At 48.2% G+C, this 14,568-nt stretch overlaps 1 protein-coding gene across 3 annotated transcripts in view; it reads left to right on the top strand.

Moving 5' to 3' along the window:
- Positions 1 to 1,613: 1,613 nt before the first annotated feature.
- PAK6 (p21 (RAC1) activated kinase 6) overlaps positions 1,614 to 14,568 on the top strand; it is a 38,051-nt gene continuing 25,096 nt past the window's right edge. Inside the window, exons 1-2 of one of the 3 annotated variants that reach the window (XM_071761928.1) lie at positions 1,614 to 2,167; positions 14,062 to 14,373. The gene's annotated coding sequence lies outside the window, so the exon portion shown is untranslated. Of the gene's footprint in view, positions 2,168 to 13,763; positions 13,928 to 14,061; positions 14,374 to 14,568 lie in introns of those variants that run through there. The other 2 variants (XM_071761930.1, XM_071761929.1) reach the window with 2 other exon arrangements.

Below are 14,568 nucleotides of genomic sequence, written 5' to 3'. Positions count from 1 at the left end.
CAGCTCCAATGAATGAAGTCTGAGAGCTGACAGCATTCAGCAGTTTCACAGGCTCAGGATTATTTTCTAACAAGAAAATTCATTTCTGAGACTTGTTGACAGAAACAACAAGAATGGAACTGCTGCCTTTGCCTCCACCCACCCGAGCAAAGACTGGGGAGAGAAAAGCAGCTCCTTAAAAATAGCTCTGTTCCTGTTGTATTTGTAAATTTGGTGTCAACGACATCGCCCTCTTCTCCATGGCAACTCCCTACAATGTCACAACTGCAGGGCACTACCAGAGAAACTTAAACCAGCACATGAACAGGTTGACTCAGGCTGATTGAATTGAGAAATAGTGCAGGGGGTGACAGGAGGAGGTGGGAAACATGAGCAAACAGGCTACTTGTCAGCTCTGCTTCTCTGGAAAGCTTGCATCCTTGACTGTCTCCCAAAACTCTGCCCTATCTCTTCTTTTTGCAAGTCTTTGTCAGGGGGAGGAGGTGGGAGGAAGGCAGGCAGGCATCTTCTTCTCCATCTCCGGTGTGTCTGGGGAAGCACTACAGGTGACTAAGCAGAAGGAGCATGATTGACTCACTCTTGAGTTATTCTCTCCCCCCCTTTTCTCCCCCATCCTATCTTTTCTGTTTGTTTTTTAGCTTTCACCCGACAGCTTGTATTTTTTCCCCAGGCTCTGATGAGAAGGAATTAGCAGCAGGCATTCTTGTTACCTAATGTTCACAAAAATGTGCTTGTGGTTATCCAGGTGAGGAAATAAGAGCCAACTCTAAAAGCAAGAAAAATGAGCTGTCTCTTGGATACAACACCTTTATCTTAAAAAAAAAAAAAAAATAAAAAAATCCCAAAAGCTACCCCTTTCTGAACGTTGTCCAGGAAATACTGAAGAACCTGACTTGCCAGGAAACTGTAAATAACTGCCTTCTTTATCAGACTGCCCATGGAAAATACCTCATTGCCTCCCTGGCAGCCCTGCTGGGTCTGACTTGATTTCTAAACTGGCTGCAGCTGTGGGCACCTATTTCACTTGCTGTCCTGATTAGAGAATTGGATTCTGCTGGGTTCCATTTGGGACTCAAGTAGCAGGAACTTAATGGTTACATCTGCAGATCTTCAGCTGGTGTAAACTGCCACTGCTTCAATCAGCTTAATGAACCCGTCCTCATTTGCATCTCTCTGAAGCCTAAAGCTTTAGAGCAGTTTCTCCTCTTTCTTCTGCAGAGTGCCTTGAGATCTGCTGCTGAAGTTGAGCTGAAGAAGCGGCAGCCTGGTACCACATTTTGCGTTTTTGAAGCGGCAGGGCAGGGACCCAGCCGAGGTGTGCAAGGTCAGCACAACACCCACTGAGCTGTTGCTTCCAGAAGAGGAGGTGGCAGTGCTCAGCAGCTTGCTCGGTAGCACTTCGGTTTCCTCTGAGCACCGAATAACTCTGGATTTGCTGCTCCCGGTCCGCAGTTTATAGCTCTACAGGGCAGAGGAGCCTTTAATCTCCCATTCTGCAGGTGTGAAGCTTTGTGTCTGTTACACTTCACCCCAGGGTGGGGAGGGAGTTGTCAGCAGCCACCCTGTGATTTCCAGACTTAGCTGAGGGGAAATGCACATAGAGTCTTCAGACATTAGAATCTTGATTAAGATCTTGCTTTTGCCTTTTGTGCAAAGTGCCACTCAACACACAGTCCCATCCTCTTTGCTGAGATCACAGCATCAGCCCATGATAAAACAGGCCCCAGAAAACATTGATTCACTGCATTACAGCAGCTTGATGTGGCTGTGCCTCTGCCAGGAGCTCTCTCGGCTGGAGGTGATCACCCCGGACTCCTCTGCCCTCCCCTGGAGAGGCTCTTTCACCTTCAGTGAATTCCAGCACCTGGCTGGCAGGAGGAGGGGGCGGTGGCACTGGGAGGCACTGGGTGGCACTGGGTGTCCTTCTCCCCGGCAGCTGGCACTGGGGCAGTGCTGGTGAGCGAGCTGCTGCGAGCTGGAGGGGTTTGCATGGGCTGGAGGCTGAACCCGGAGCTTTCTGAAGAAGCTTTAAGATGAAATTGCTGAGAATTTCTGCCTGAAGCAAGAGATGTTTCCCGTGTTTTCGACAAGCAGCAACCTGCAGCCAGGAGGAAGAAGGGACTGAATTCACCCCAGAAGTATTTCTCCAAGCTCGTTTTTTTTCAAGGTAGGATTGCTGCTGGGGGAGGTAGATGGGGCAACAGGGTCCAGCGTTCTGAAGGCTGAAATTGAGGTGACTTCTAAATTATTTCTTTTTTACCTCCCCGAGCTGTAGAACTGAGATAAATCTCTGATGTCCCTGACACTCCTGCTTTCAGGCTGGAAGTTTAAATCAGCCAATAAAAGCTAATTTTCTGAGGTCTGAAGCTATAAAAAAGGGGAAAGGGGGAATGTTTTTAACACTGCCTTTTGTCTGCCTGTGTTCTAGTGGTGAATAAATGCCATTGACTGGGCTTCTAAACTGGGTATCTAAATAGCAGAACGATGGGGTTTTTTGGAACAGTGGGTGAATGAAAGCAAAATCTAGTAAACAGACACGAGCTTATTGATTATTAATTTCATGTTGTGCTTTTAAACATTGATAAGAGTATTTGTGGTTCTGCAAGAGGCAAAATGAAGAGGTTTCCTGCCTTGGAACCTGAAGGTTTTTCAATAGGCTTGGTTTGAAGAAATGCTATTGAAACAAGAGCAAGGAGACAGGAAATGCTTTTAATGCATCTATTTGAATCACACCTGAACAACCAGTTTATCACTGTCAAAAACTGTTGGTGGAGAAGCCAGAAAGTAGTAGAGAGCTCCTTGTCCCAGCTGCAGGCAATTTGTTTGAAAAACCTTATTAAGGCAGGGGAAAAAAAGCACCTTGAACGTACAGGGATGGCTCTGGAAAAAGCTGGTGAGTAACATGTAAAAAAATCTTTTATCACCGGTACCCCTCCTCCCCAGTATAAACCAAAACCTGAAACTCCTCCTAGTTGGGAACCCTCCAGACTGAGAATTGTATGCTTAGGTTGTGGTGAATAAATTACAGTCCTTGATGAAAGTACAGCTGAGCAGGAACCTTCTGAAGGTGCTGGAGCCATTAAGGAATGCACTTGCTGAGCCTGGAAGTGCAGGCGAGGGTGTAGGCGTGAGTCTGTGCTTTCTCTTTGCATGCTGATTGATCTGATGCTTGTACACAGTCCCGGTTTGCTCTTGGAAGAGGAATAAAATGTGCTCATAAAAGCAAAACCATGTTTAGGGAAGTAGGTGTAGTTAGTAAAGTTCTGCAGCAGAGCTGAGAAAGGAGGGAAGAGCCTCGTGGAGTCTGCGAGAAGTGAAATCCGAAGCCTCCCTGACTTGTTGCCTCCTCTTCCCAACCCGGGTGGTGCCTGGAGGGAGGAAGTTGTGCTGCCGGGAGGCTGCAGAGTGATGTGCTGGGACTGCCAGGGAGCTTCTGCCCAGGGTCAGGCCAGGAGGTGCTGGTGATGGCCAGGAGGGTGCTTGGTGCCAGCAGCCCTCCTGAAACTTTCTGCTCTGTGCAGCTGGCTTTTGATGAAGGGGCTGGAGCAGTTGCTGCACTTGGATGCTGTTGCTGCAGTTTGGTTCCAGTCTGTAGGAACCAGTTGAGCTGAGGATATTCCTGCCAGGTTCCCAGTTGGCAGCCATGGACGGGCTCTGCCTCTGCCACTTGGGGAGCATGAATGAGCAGCTCTTAAAATGTTGATCTAGGGCAGCTTCCAAGAGTCCTGTACCCTGAAAGTCCTGAACACTTTGTGGTCTGACTCCTTATCCAGGGACATTAAAGGCTGTGAAGAGGTTCCTGCCCGGTGTGTGCACAGACTCAGCTTCGAGCTCCCCAAGCCTTGGCACCTCTCAGAGCTCCTTTGGGGAGCACAGAAGCAACACCAGAGGGGAGGGGAGTGGGGACCTGCAAGGAGAGGAGCAGCAGCAGCAGGCGGGGGGCTGGTGCAGCAGACAGGATGGCTTTGAGGGGTGTGGGAGAGGCTGCTTTTGGCAGTGTCACTTGACAGCATGACCAGTGTTGAGCACCGTGTTATCTTCCATGTGATGGCTCTTCGGTAAAATCTTGTAGTGCTTTTTTGCTGGTAGGATTTGGGAGGAGCTAGGGGGTCTTTTTGCAGTTCCTGAGAGAACCGTGGAGGGAGAGATAAAAAGGAGGAAGCAAATGATCCTGCTCAAGAACACGAAGCACAGCAAGCTAGATAAAGGTGAGCCTAACTGAGGAGAGCAGGATTGGTATTTAATTAAAACTTCTGCTGAAAACCAGGCTCTTGGTAGTAAAATAAATAAGAGCAGGACATGAGTAATTCCTCTCGGGGGAATGTTGGAGACAAAATTACACTAATGTAATAATGAAGGGGGTGTGTGCAGTTGCTCAGAGGAACAGTAACAGGATAAAATGATTTTTCAATGCTGAGAAGTTCAAACGTGGTTCAAGTCAAAAGGGACTGGACCCTGTTCAATCACACACTCCTCAGGGCTCTCGGGCCAGCTCAGAAGGCTGAGTTGTCTGAGTTAGTGACCCCACCATTGATGCTTGACTTGGCAGTCCCAGCAGAGAGGCAGCAGATTGAGCTCCTCTGCTCTAGCAAACCATGGCAAGTTCAGTGTGTCACTTGCAGCCCTGCTGCTCACTCTGTGTTTTCAGTGAATTAAAAATGTTTTGGGCCCAGACTTAAGACTACTGGGCCATGTGTCATGCATCTGGAGGCAAGAAAGGACATTAAACCAGGTTTTCCTTATTTCCTTCCCAGTCCCCATTTCTAATCAAGAAATCATTTCAGAGCTCTGTCTGCATTCCTCAAGCTGTGATGCCCATTCTGGTACAGTGGTTAAACAGCACAAACTTGTTACCCATTCTCAACTGAGTAATACCCAGTGACATAACATACTTTTGTTCCATAGCTGGCTTGCATAATGCTTCCCTTCAATTGCTATTACTCCTTCCATTTCATCCTTTTCATTTCTGTGACATCCATCTGTTTACCAGGCAAGATTTAGAAGAAATAAAATAAATCCCAAAATAATAATAAAAAAACCCCAAGCCATAGAAGTGAGTGGAAAAGGGTTTTAACAAACAACAGATAACAAGCAACACTAAGGCAGGAAAGTGAGAGAAGATCATGGATAGAAAAGCAAGTAGTAGAATATTGTAAAATATGTTCCTTTTTCTCCTTTCCTCCCCTTTGATCCCAACCTGGAAAAAGGACCTTACCAACCACTTCTATCCCCAAAGAAAAAACCCAAACCACACAACCAAAGAGCCAACCCAACCCCCCCAAAGCCACCAACCACCTTAGGAGAGTTGGCATTCTGGCTGGCTGAGAGCTGTCCTGTTTACCAGGGCTGCCATGCATTGCTGCAGTCACTGCTTGGTCACAAAATTGCCTAAAAATAGTCTCTAACGAGCATTCCTATTCCTCTGGACAGGTCTAGCAAGGAATAGCACTCTCTCAACCAAAGAGCACTTTGGAAAGAGTTGAGTGATGGGGTTTTCCCCAGCAGGTTGCCAAGGGGAAGGGAGGGAATCTGGTGAATTCAGCTTGTCTTGTGAATCCCTGAGCCTCAGAGGCTGCCATGTGCAGCAGCAGTGCTTGGCTGGAAACAAGTTAAAAGAAACCAAGTTTAGTCAAAGGCAAGAGTAAGGTAATAGTGGTTCGTGGCAGGTATGGAAGGAAATTCCTGGTCTGCTCTGCAGGATGGGTGTGGAGCCAAACTCCAGCTCTGAGCAGTCTCACTTCTCATGGAGACCCAAGGGAGGGGACAGGTATCCTGCCCAGATGATGTGGAGATACTTGGAATGCCTTTGGATAAAAAAAGATGGGTTTGTTGTTAATAAGAAATGTACCATTTCAAACTAGAAAGCTCAGCAGCTTCAGCAGACACAAGTGTCTCTGTGAACTGATCATGGCAGCTTGATGCTCTCAGCTCACTTGCTTTTCCCCTGGGAGTTTGGTTCAGGTGGGACTCTTGGTAGTGCCAGTGGCACCTTGCTGATGGCCACCTGTGTTTCTGCCTTTCCTCTCTGCAATGTACAGTGCCTTGTAAGTGACTGTGTTCTGCTGTTCTGCACAGAAATGAAAATGTTCATGGATCTCACTGATATCTCCTGAATTTGATCTTCTCTCTCACTGTGTCCAGAACACAGTGCTGATTGGGCTGAGGAGCCTTGGTGATGTTACTGAAAGCTTTTGGATCATGTAGTCCCTCCCTGCTGTCCTCCCTGCTGTCTTGTGGCTTCTGATTGTTTGTTTGTTTGTTTATGGGTTGTTTTTTTCTCACTTATGTCAACCTTGGAGTTTCCTTTCAAAGCTGTGACTTTCCAAGGCATAGCAGGAGCTGAGGGTCACCTTTTACAGCAGAGCTGAAGAGCTGTGTTTAGATGGGGAGAACTAGTACAAAAGTCCTTAATCTGGACCAGGAACAGAGGGGTTAATATGTGTAGTGGCCAGAAGGCACTACACAGAGCTTAAAATAACCAAGATCAGGATAATTTGGCTTTAAAAACCATCTGGGGCTTGATTCAGTGCTCATTAAAATTCATAGTAGCCTTATGATTGGCTTCTGGAAGAATTAAGTGGAATGTTACACTTTATAATGAGTACTTTGGGCCTTGTCCAAGAAAGTACATAAATGCATACAATAATGTTAGAAATTAACTTGTTTCCTGCAATATCCAGCTTAGCAGGAGAATCTTGCTAGCACTTGTGGAAGTCAGTGAAAAACTCTGGTTTCAAGAGACCTTGGACTGGATCCGAAGAGCAGATGTTACAGCTGGGTCTGGGAAGAAGCCTCTCTGGGGAAGTCATCTCTGAGCTCCTCATGCTCCAGCAAGCTGCCCACTTTGGGTACACGTGTCATTAATCCACAGAAACCAGAGCTCCTGTGCAGGGAAAGGTGTGGGAGATCAGGTTGAAACCTGGATGCTGTTATGGAATACCTGGGCCATCAAATGGAAAGTGGATGCTGTGTTTAGTTCATGAGAGCCCTACAAGGACATTCTGCCCCTGTGCTCAGCCACAGCTTGAGTCCTGTGTCCAGTTCTGGGCCCCTCAGCTCAGGAAGGAGATTGAGGTGCTGGAGCAGGTCCAGAGAAGAGCAAGGAGGCTGGGAAGGGATCCAGCAGAATTCCTGTGAGGAAGGGCTGAGGGAGCTGGGGGTGTTGAGGCTGGAGAAGAGGAGGCTCAGGGGAGACCTCATCACTCTCTCCAACTCCCTGAAAGGAGGTTGGAGCCAGGGGGGGTTGGGCAGATATCAGTGGGACAAGAGGGCATGGACTAAAGAATTTTTTCCTAATATCCAACCCAGACCTCCCCTGGCAGAGCTTCAGCTCTGCCAGGGGAGGTCTGGGTTGGATATTAGGAAAGAATTTCTTTGCAGAGAGGGTGATCAGACCTTGGAATGGGTTGCCCAGGGAAGGGGTGGATTCTCCATCCCTGGAGATATTTCAAAAGAGCCTGGATGTGGCACTCAGTGCCATGGGCTGGGAACCACGGGGGGAGTGGAGCAAGGGTTGGACTTGGTGAGCTCTGAGGTCCCTTCCAACCCAGCCAGTTCTAGGATTCTATGAAAGCAATGTCACATCTAGACCTTGTACCACCTCACCAACCCCAGGTGATGTTAGTGGAGAAGATGCTTCTGCTTGTGGCTGCTCCTGAGGAAGCTTCCTCATTTCTGACACTTTATTATAGATACACACTCTTTGCTGTTAACAGAGGAGAAAATATTGATTCTGCTGCTTGCTCCCAAATCAGGAATTTGCAAAGCTCTTTGAGCTTTTCTGTTCTCTTCAGCTCAGTTCTAAATATGTTCTCCCTGAGCTTCTGCAGAAGAGCAGCTTGGGTGACGTAAAGCTGAGCCAGGGGCTTATTTAAAGAACATTGTCATTTATTTCTGTGTCATTTCAGGGTGTATTTTTAAAGCAATCTCGTAGAACTCGGGGACACCTGAACTATCTGGCTACTTCTAATTTGTGCTCTGTGATCACCTTCATAAAGGGTTGTGGCACTACTTGGACTGAGATTGCTGTTTGTGGAAAGAGGCAAATGAAAGAATATTCCAAATACCTCCCCAGGTACCTCTGTAGGGAATCTGTGCCTAAGCACTTGGGCACAACTCTTAGCCAGGCTTTTGGTTTCCATCAAAGGTCTGAAGAATAAAAGAAAGTGCTCACTTTGAGTCTTAGCAAGTAGATGTTCTTAAAGGTCATGTGGAAATCAACTAAGTTTCTGTTTTTTTTTATTTGAACACATTTATCTGAATTTATTTATAGAATTTATTTAACACTCCAGAGAGCACACGAAATGTGTTTTTTAATTAGTAGTTTGATGAATGATGACTAGTAGATTTTTTCACTTTTATGACGCTATCTTTGGAATCTCTGGATCTGCAGAACAGGAGACACCATTTTATTTACAGCTCAAGTGGCTGTGTCTGATGTTGCTCCTTTCCTTAGTTCTTGGTTTATTCTTCAGAATCTCCATATTTCCATCAATTTTATGCATGGATCTCTTGAAGAGGATTCGGGTTCAGTCTTTCCACTGTGGCTCCATTCCTTGCAGCAGCCAGAGGAGTGAGTCCTGTTCCAAAGGAAGGACATTTGTTCTGAGTGCAGCCAAACACCAGCAGGTCCCTGTGTAGGCTGTGTGACTGTTCATCAATCATGGGGCAGGGGCTTGGGATAAAAACATTCTTACAACTCTAGAAACAGTCAGCATGTTTCAGTCCTTTGACTGCCTGAACATTTTAGTTCCTTAGTGTGGAATCTGGGCAGGATTAGCAGTTGCACAAATGTTTGGGGTAGTTTTGAATTTTGCTTTTAATGGAAAAAGTGGTGGCTGTGTGTGCCCAGCAGTTCTGCTGGAAGTGTCCCCCAGAGCCTCCTGCTCCATCCCATGTAGTATTTGGGCTCTTGTGAAGTGCAGCCTGAGTGCAGGATAACAAAAGTAAAAGGCTTGTCTGACACCCAGCAGCAAAAACCAAAAATCCCTTTCAGGGGGGATGGCAGTAAACTTCCTCCTCTGATGCAGCAGTCACTACACCAGCCAGGGAGGTCACAGCTAACAGTTTCCTACACTAAATAAATAAAGCTCTAACTGGTGATTATAAACACTTGATCCTTTGCAAGCCATGCTGTGAGCTCCAGTGCATTCCCAGCTCAGGGAGAGAAAGAAACCCAAGGGGACAGGATTTTGAGGTGTTTGTTTGGGTGGCAAAACAAGAAGGTCCAGTTCCTGCATTGCAGGTTGTTGTTTCTGGGTGGTGGTGGTGGTGTGACTGTCTGTCTGCCTGACCTGTAGGCAAGGCTCCTGCAACAATCCAACTTTAAAAACAAATAATAATAAAACAATAAAAAAAACCCCACAAGCAGATTTCACGTACCTCCTCTTTCCTGTAAAATAAAAAGCTTTTTGGTGGAAGGAGCTGCACTGCTGGTGTGTGGTACAGGCAGCTGTAGAGTTGTAGCAGCACAACTCTGGGAGCTGAGCTGCTGTGTCAGTGAGAGGGAAGCACACACTGGGTTCAGCCTCAGCACTTGGCAGAGGTTGGGATGAATTTTGGATGCTCTTCCCCCCAGCAGTGTTCAGCCTCCACTCAAAGAGCTGCTCCCTGCCTCTGCCAGCCTGCCCCCAGCTCAGCTCCCCGTCCAAACTCCTGCTCTGGGCTTGGGTGGCTGCTGCTGGGAGGGTGACAGTGACACCAGTCCCTGGCACCATGAAGGGTGCAGCTCTCCCAGAGGGGCTCCAGGGCAGGTTCCCTGCTTCCAGAAAACAGCAGCTGGGATGGGAGCCTCCTCTGCTGCACAGAACCACCTGGCTGGGTTTTGACAAGCATAGACTCCAGCTCTCAAATTATTGGAGGCTCTGGAGCGTTGGGTTTGAACATACCCAGAGGTAGAGAGTGAGTAACAGCAGCAAATGGTGTCTGACTTCAGCCATCAGGAGTTCTCTGAATTCTGGTTAATACTCTTGCAATAGCTGACTGACCTAGTTATTCTGAGCAGAAGCTGGAGTCTGTATTCCTCCTGTGGCAGCCAGGGATTTCAATCTGCATTTCTGTAGCATCTTTAAGGATCACAGCATGCTTGAGAAAAATCAGCAGCTTAAGCTGCCTCTCTTCTGTGGGAGTGAGGCACTGCCCCAGTCACTTTACCGGTGTGCACAATGACTTTCCCAAGGTGACCTGGAGAATCCATGGAAAAGGTGGGCAAGGCTGGCTCTCTGCTGTGCCAGTGCAGGGCTGATCATCCTGCCTGTGGTGGGAAGCAGCAGATAGACCTTCTGTAGAAGGTGGCACAGACTTGTCTGCTGGAGAGTGGTGTTGCTTCTGTTATAACCTGATAAATCTCTGAAGAAGTGGGAGATGGCTGTGATCCAAGCTGTATTGATATTATCTGCAGGGAATGTCTAGCAAGCCACAGGAATTTAACCAGTAGCAAAACTGCATGTACTGTGTGCAGGTCATCCTTCTGAGCTCCAGCCTCAGCTTCTCATCAGTAGGAGTTAAAATTTATAAAGGGTCTGTTCTTCCCTTCCTCTCTTTAAGCTTATTCTGCTTTCTTGCCTCCTGTGTTCTCAGCTCCCACTGCTCCAGCCTGGAGTTCTCAGGCTGTGCTTTGCCTGGCCCAGGAGAGCCTGGCTGGGAGCCTGAAGCAGCACAAATTTTCTTCTTTCATGTGACCCAGGATATTTGGTGGTGTGGAAGCCCCAGGCTGCCCTGCCAGGCTTGAGCAGGGGCTGTGTCCTGCTCTACAACAGTGGGCAGAGGGGAGGAACGTGCTAAACCGACTTCCAGTGCTTCAGCTTTGGTTCATTTCTTTTTTTTTTTTTTTTGTTGGTTTTGAATAGGGGCAAAAGAAAAAGGAAGGTGGATTAAACCTTCAGCCTTGGAGATACTTCAGAAGCTCAGAGGATGAGCTCATGCAGTGGGAGTGCAGATAAGGTTTGTCCTTCAGGACAGCACCTTCCCAATGTCAGCAATGCACAGTAAGCAGGAGGATAACCCTAACATTAGAGCAAGCAATCCAAGCAGTGCTCTCTTGAAATTTGCTGCCCACCTCTGAATGCAATAGCCTGGGGGAAAGGAGCCAAATGTAAGCACTTCTTTAAAGCGAAACTGCCTCTGGATTGCTCCCTCCTTATCTCCAGTCCTGGCTAATGTCCTCTGCTGATTATGAGACTTGCAGACTTGATTCTTATCTCCTGCTTCCTCCCACCGGTTGATGCTGATGCTCTGTGGATTTGCAACACACCCTTTCTCCCAGTGACCTCTTTGTCCCAATTACTGGCATATTTTTTCACTTCTCTGGCCAGCTGACTCTGGATTCCAGGAGCCAGGGAAGGGAAGAGGGACCACACTTTGATGGAAGCACATTTGTGCCTCCTATAAATCCATCCTAGAGCTCAGAGGAGCCCTGCTAGGAGGTCTGGTTCTGAACCACAGCCCAGGTCCATGGGTGGAACAGCTTTAGTTCTCACTGGGATTTCTGGATGCGTGAGATTTACTGTGCCTTGGTATTAAGCTTCTCCTGGAAGTTCTGTTGAAGCAGGATACTTTTTTCTTAAGAGCTTGCCTGGTTGCCACAAGCTCCAAAGAGGTGGCCAAGTATGTTTCTCCTGGCTGAGGTGGAAGAACAACTTCATGTAGGGTAGATGTGGTCTTGGTGTCTCAACATTTGCTATTTGGAGGTTAGAAGTGCCCGGTCTTGCCTCTTGGCACAGCAAAAGGTTGAAAAATTCTGCTCCAGTGGAGATGAAATGGACTTCAATGGAGTCTATTGCAGCAGCAGAGCAGGACGGGAGGTTCTGGTGCTTTCCTGCCACAGTGGGGTGAGAAATGAGGCAAGATCAGCAGCTCTGAGCTGAAAGTTGCTTTGCTTTGTGTCTGGAGGGGCATGTGGAGCAAGGAATGGCCTTTGCTGTGCATTAAATCAGTCTGCAAGCCCAGCATTGAGGCAATGATCCCTGGGGCACTTCTTGCCTGGCAGTTACAGCTGAGACAGGACCTGAATGAGCAACCTGGAGTCCAGCAGCTGGAGGGGTGCTGGGTGTGTATGCCTGTGTTTATATAAATGTGATATAATTATTTATATTATCTTGTGCAATTCTCTAGGTAAGACAGGAGCAGTGGGCAGGGAAGGAGCAGTGAAGTGTTTAATAAAAGGACAATTGCTAAAGGGGAAAATTAGAAATGCATCACTTTTACAGGGAAATTTTTCTTCAAAGTGTGTAGGACTGCTGGGACCAAACTTGTGAATAGCAAGACTGGAAAGTGTCCTAATTTTTCATTAAGACTGTAGGCAGCAGAGGTTCACACCAACTCAAAGCTGCCTTGGCTTCATCTAAGCTTGTGTCTTGAGAAGTAAAATCAGGCTCTTCCATTTATAAAGAACTTGCACCTTGTTCTAGAAGGCTGCCTTGCATCTCAGCCCAGGAAACGTAATGGTTATGCAAATCTGAAGCCAGTCCCAAGCCTGGGTGACTCCTTTTAGAATATAAATGACATTTCTTTGTGATGCTCCCAGGGCTGCCCTGGTGTAGATGGCACCTCAGCAAAGCAGAGATGCAGCAGATGCCAGGGAGAGTTTGCACTCCCTGTAGTGTTTCCTCCACACCACACCACGCAGGATTCTGCTCTGTTTCCTCATCTTCCAACCACTGCTTCTGCCTTGCAAGTTCCAGTCGTGTGGAGGAAGAGTGCTGTCCCTCTCTCTTGAGAGATCATTGTTTATTATTGTTAACATGGACTTTCTTTTTTTTTGATGACATCTGTGCATGGGGCCTGTCCTGGCTGCCCATGCCCAGACTGAAAGGAACCTGGCTAACTTTATTTCCTCCACCCTGGGGACGCTGCAGCAAGGTAACAGGCAGGAAATCTCAGGCTCTGGCAGGCAAGGACCTGCAGTGTAATGTACAAGTGGTGACAGCACTTTCAGGAAACAGCCTTCTGCAGCTTAGCTGGCAGCTCTGGAAAGGAGGATTATGAACCCCAGACCATCAGCTCTAACACCAGGATTTCCTCTGCATTCCCTGTACAAACCCCAGTTCTGGTCCTTCTCTGTAATTTTACTGTAGGTCATGTGTACTCCAGCTGGATCTGTGACTCTGGCTCCTGCACTAAGATCCCACATCCTGGCTTGGTGGGATGAGTAGGTAGGAAGAAAAATGGGAACGTAGCTAAAAGGTCACTGGGCTGGCCCATCTCTGCTGGACCAGCCACTCCTGGCAGTAATTATGACAGCCTAATGATTATTTGCAATGTGTCATTCATTTATTTATTTTAAGGGCAGTTCAACAAAACCAGTGTTTAAAAAAAAATAATCATAGGGCTGGATTTTTAAGGCTTTTATCTCTGCTTTGTGGAGCTAAAAATATCTTGGGGTTAAGCCTGCATTGTTAGTGGTTGGGAGAGGCCAAGGATCCTCTTTATTTGCAGCAGCTTATGGGTGTGCTGGCATAACCTCTGCCCTGTCCTGCAGTCCCCAAAGTGTCCTCTAAGGCTGCTCCCTCCCACCCAAGCCCATCTGAGCAGGGATGGAGCTGCTGTCCCACTCAACACAGGTCACTTCTGGAGGTGCCTTTTGCCAGGAGGCAATAAAGCCCGGGGCAGGGCACAGGCAGCCCAGCAGGATTACAGGGTGGTGATCCCAGACTCCAGACCTGGCAGCACTGACTCATGCCCAGCGACAGGGAAAAAGGAAAAGCACCAGGTCATGTGCTGCTCATCTGCAATGCAAATAAATTGTTGGATTCTTCTGTAGCCACCCATACAGCAAGCAACCAAAGCTTTCCTACCAGGGATGAGAAGGCATTGGTGGCAGGTCCTAAAATCTGCAGGTGTTTGGATTCCTTAGACCTGCAGCAGCTCCAGGCCCTGAGGCTGTGCAGCCCGGAGAGGAGAGCTGAGGAGCAAGTCAGAGCTTGAATAGGTCAGCAGTGAAGTGGGGGGGTAAAAAGGGTGGAGGGAATGGGAGATGATCTCCCCAAGGTCCCTGCTTGAGACCCAGCAAACCTTGGTGCCCAGGTGTGACTCTGAGCTCTTCCTCTCTCTCATCCTCTCTAGGGACCAAAAGGTGGAGACGCTGAGGAGAAGGCGAGATGGTCCCAGGAGGCTCCGTCTGTCGTTTTCCTGGGAACAGGAACCTGAGGCTTCTCCACGCCGAGCGCTTCTGTGTCCCATCTCCTACCACACCCTGAAATCAAACTGAGCAGCTGAGGTGAACCAGGCCCTGCACAAACATGTCAGCCTTGCCTCCACCCCTTTTCCTTCTCCCGCTTTCTCCTGCCCTCTTTCTCTCCCGAGTTTCTCGGCGCGGATCCCGGTGGCCGAGCGTCCGCACCTCCCCGCTGCCGACGGAGCCATGAGGACTCAGGGGTAAGCTCCCTCCTGACCCTTTTGGGCATCTCCTCTGAGCGGCCTGAGAGCCACCACAGCCCCATGGCCGCTGCTCCCTGCGGTTTGTTTCCCTTTCCAGAGGACTGGGTTTGTCAGTTCCAGGCTCTGCTCCCCGGTGGCTGTGCTGCTACAGCTTAACCCGTTCCCTCCGGCACCGAGCCTGCTCCTGCCAGG

This window comes from Heliangelus exortis, chromosome 18, assembly GCF_036169615.1.
Source record: "Heliangelus exortis chromosome 18, bHelExo1.hap1, whole genome shotgun sequence".
NCBI classification, from domain to species: Eukaryota; Metazoa; Chordata; class Aves; order Apodiformes; family Trochilidae; genus Heliangelus; species Heliangelus exortis.
The sequence above is the reverse complement of the archived record's forward strand: the minus strand, read 5'-3'. Positions and strand labels throughout refer to the sequence as shown.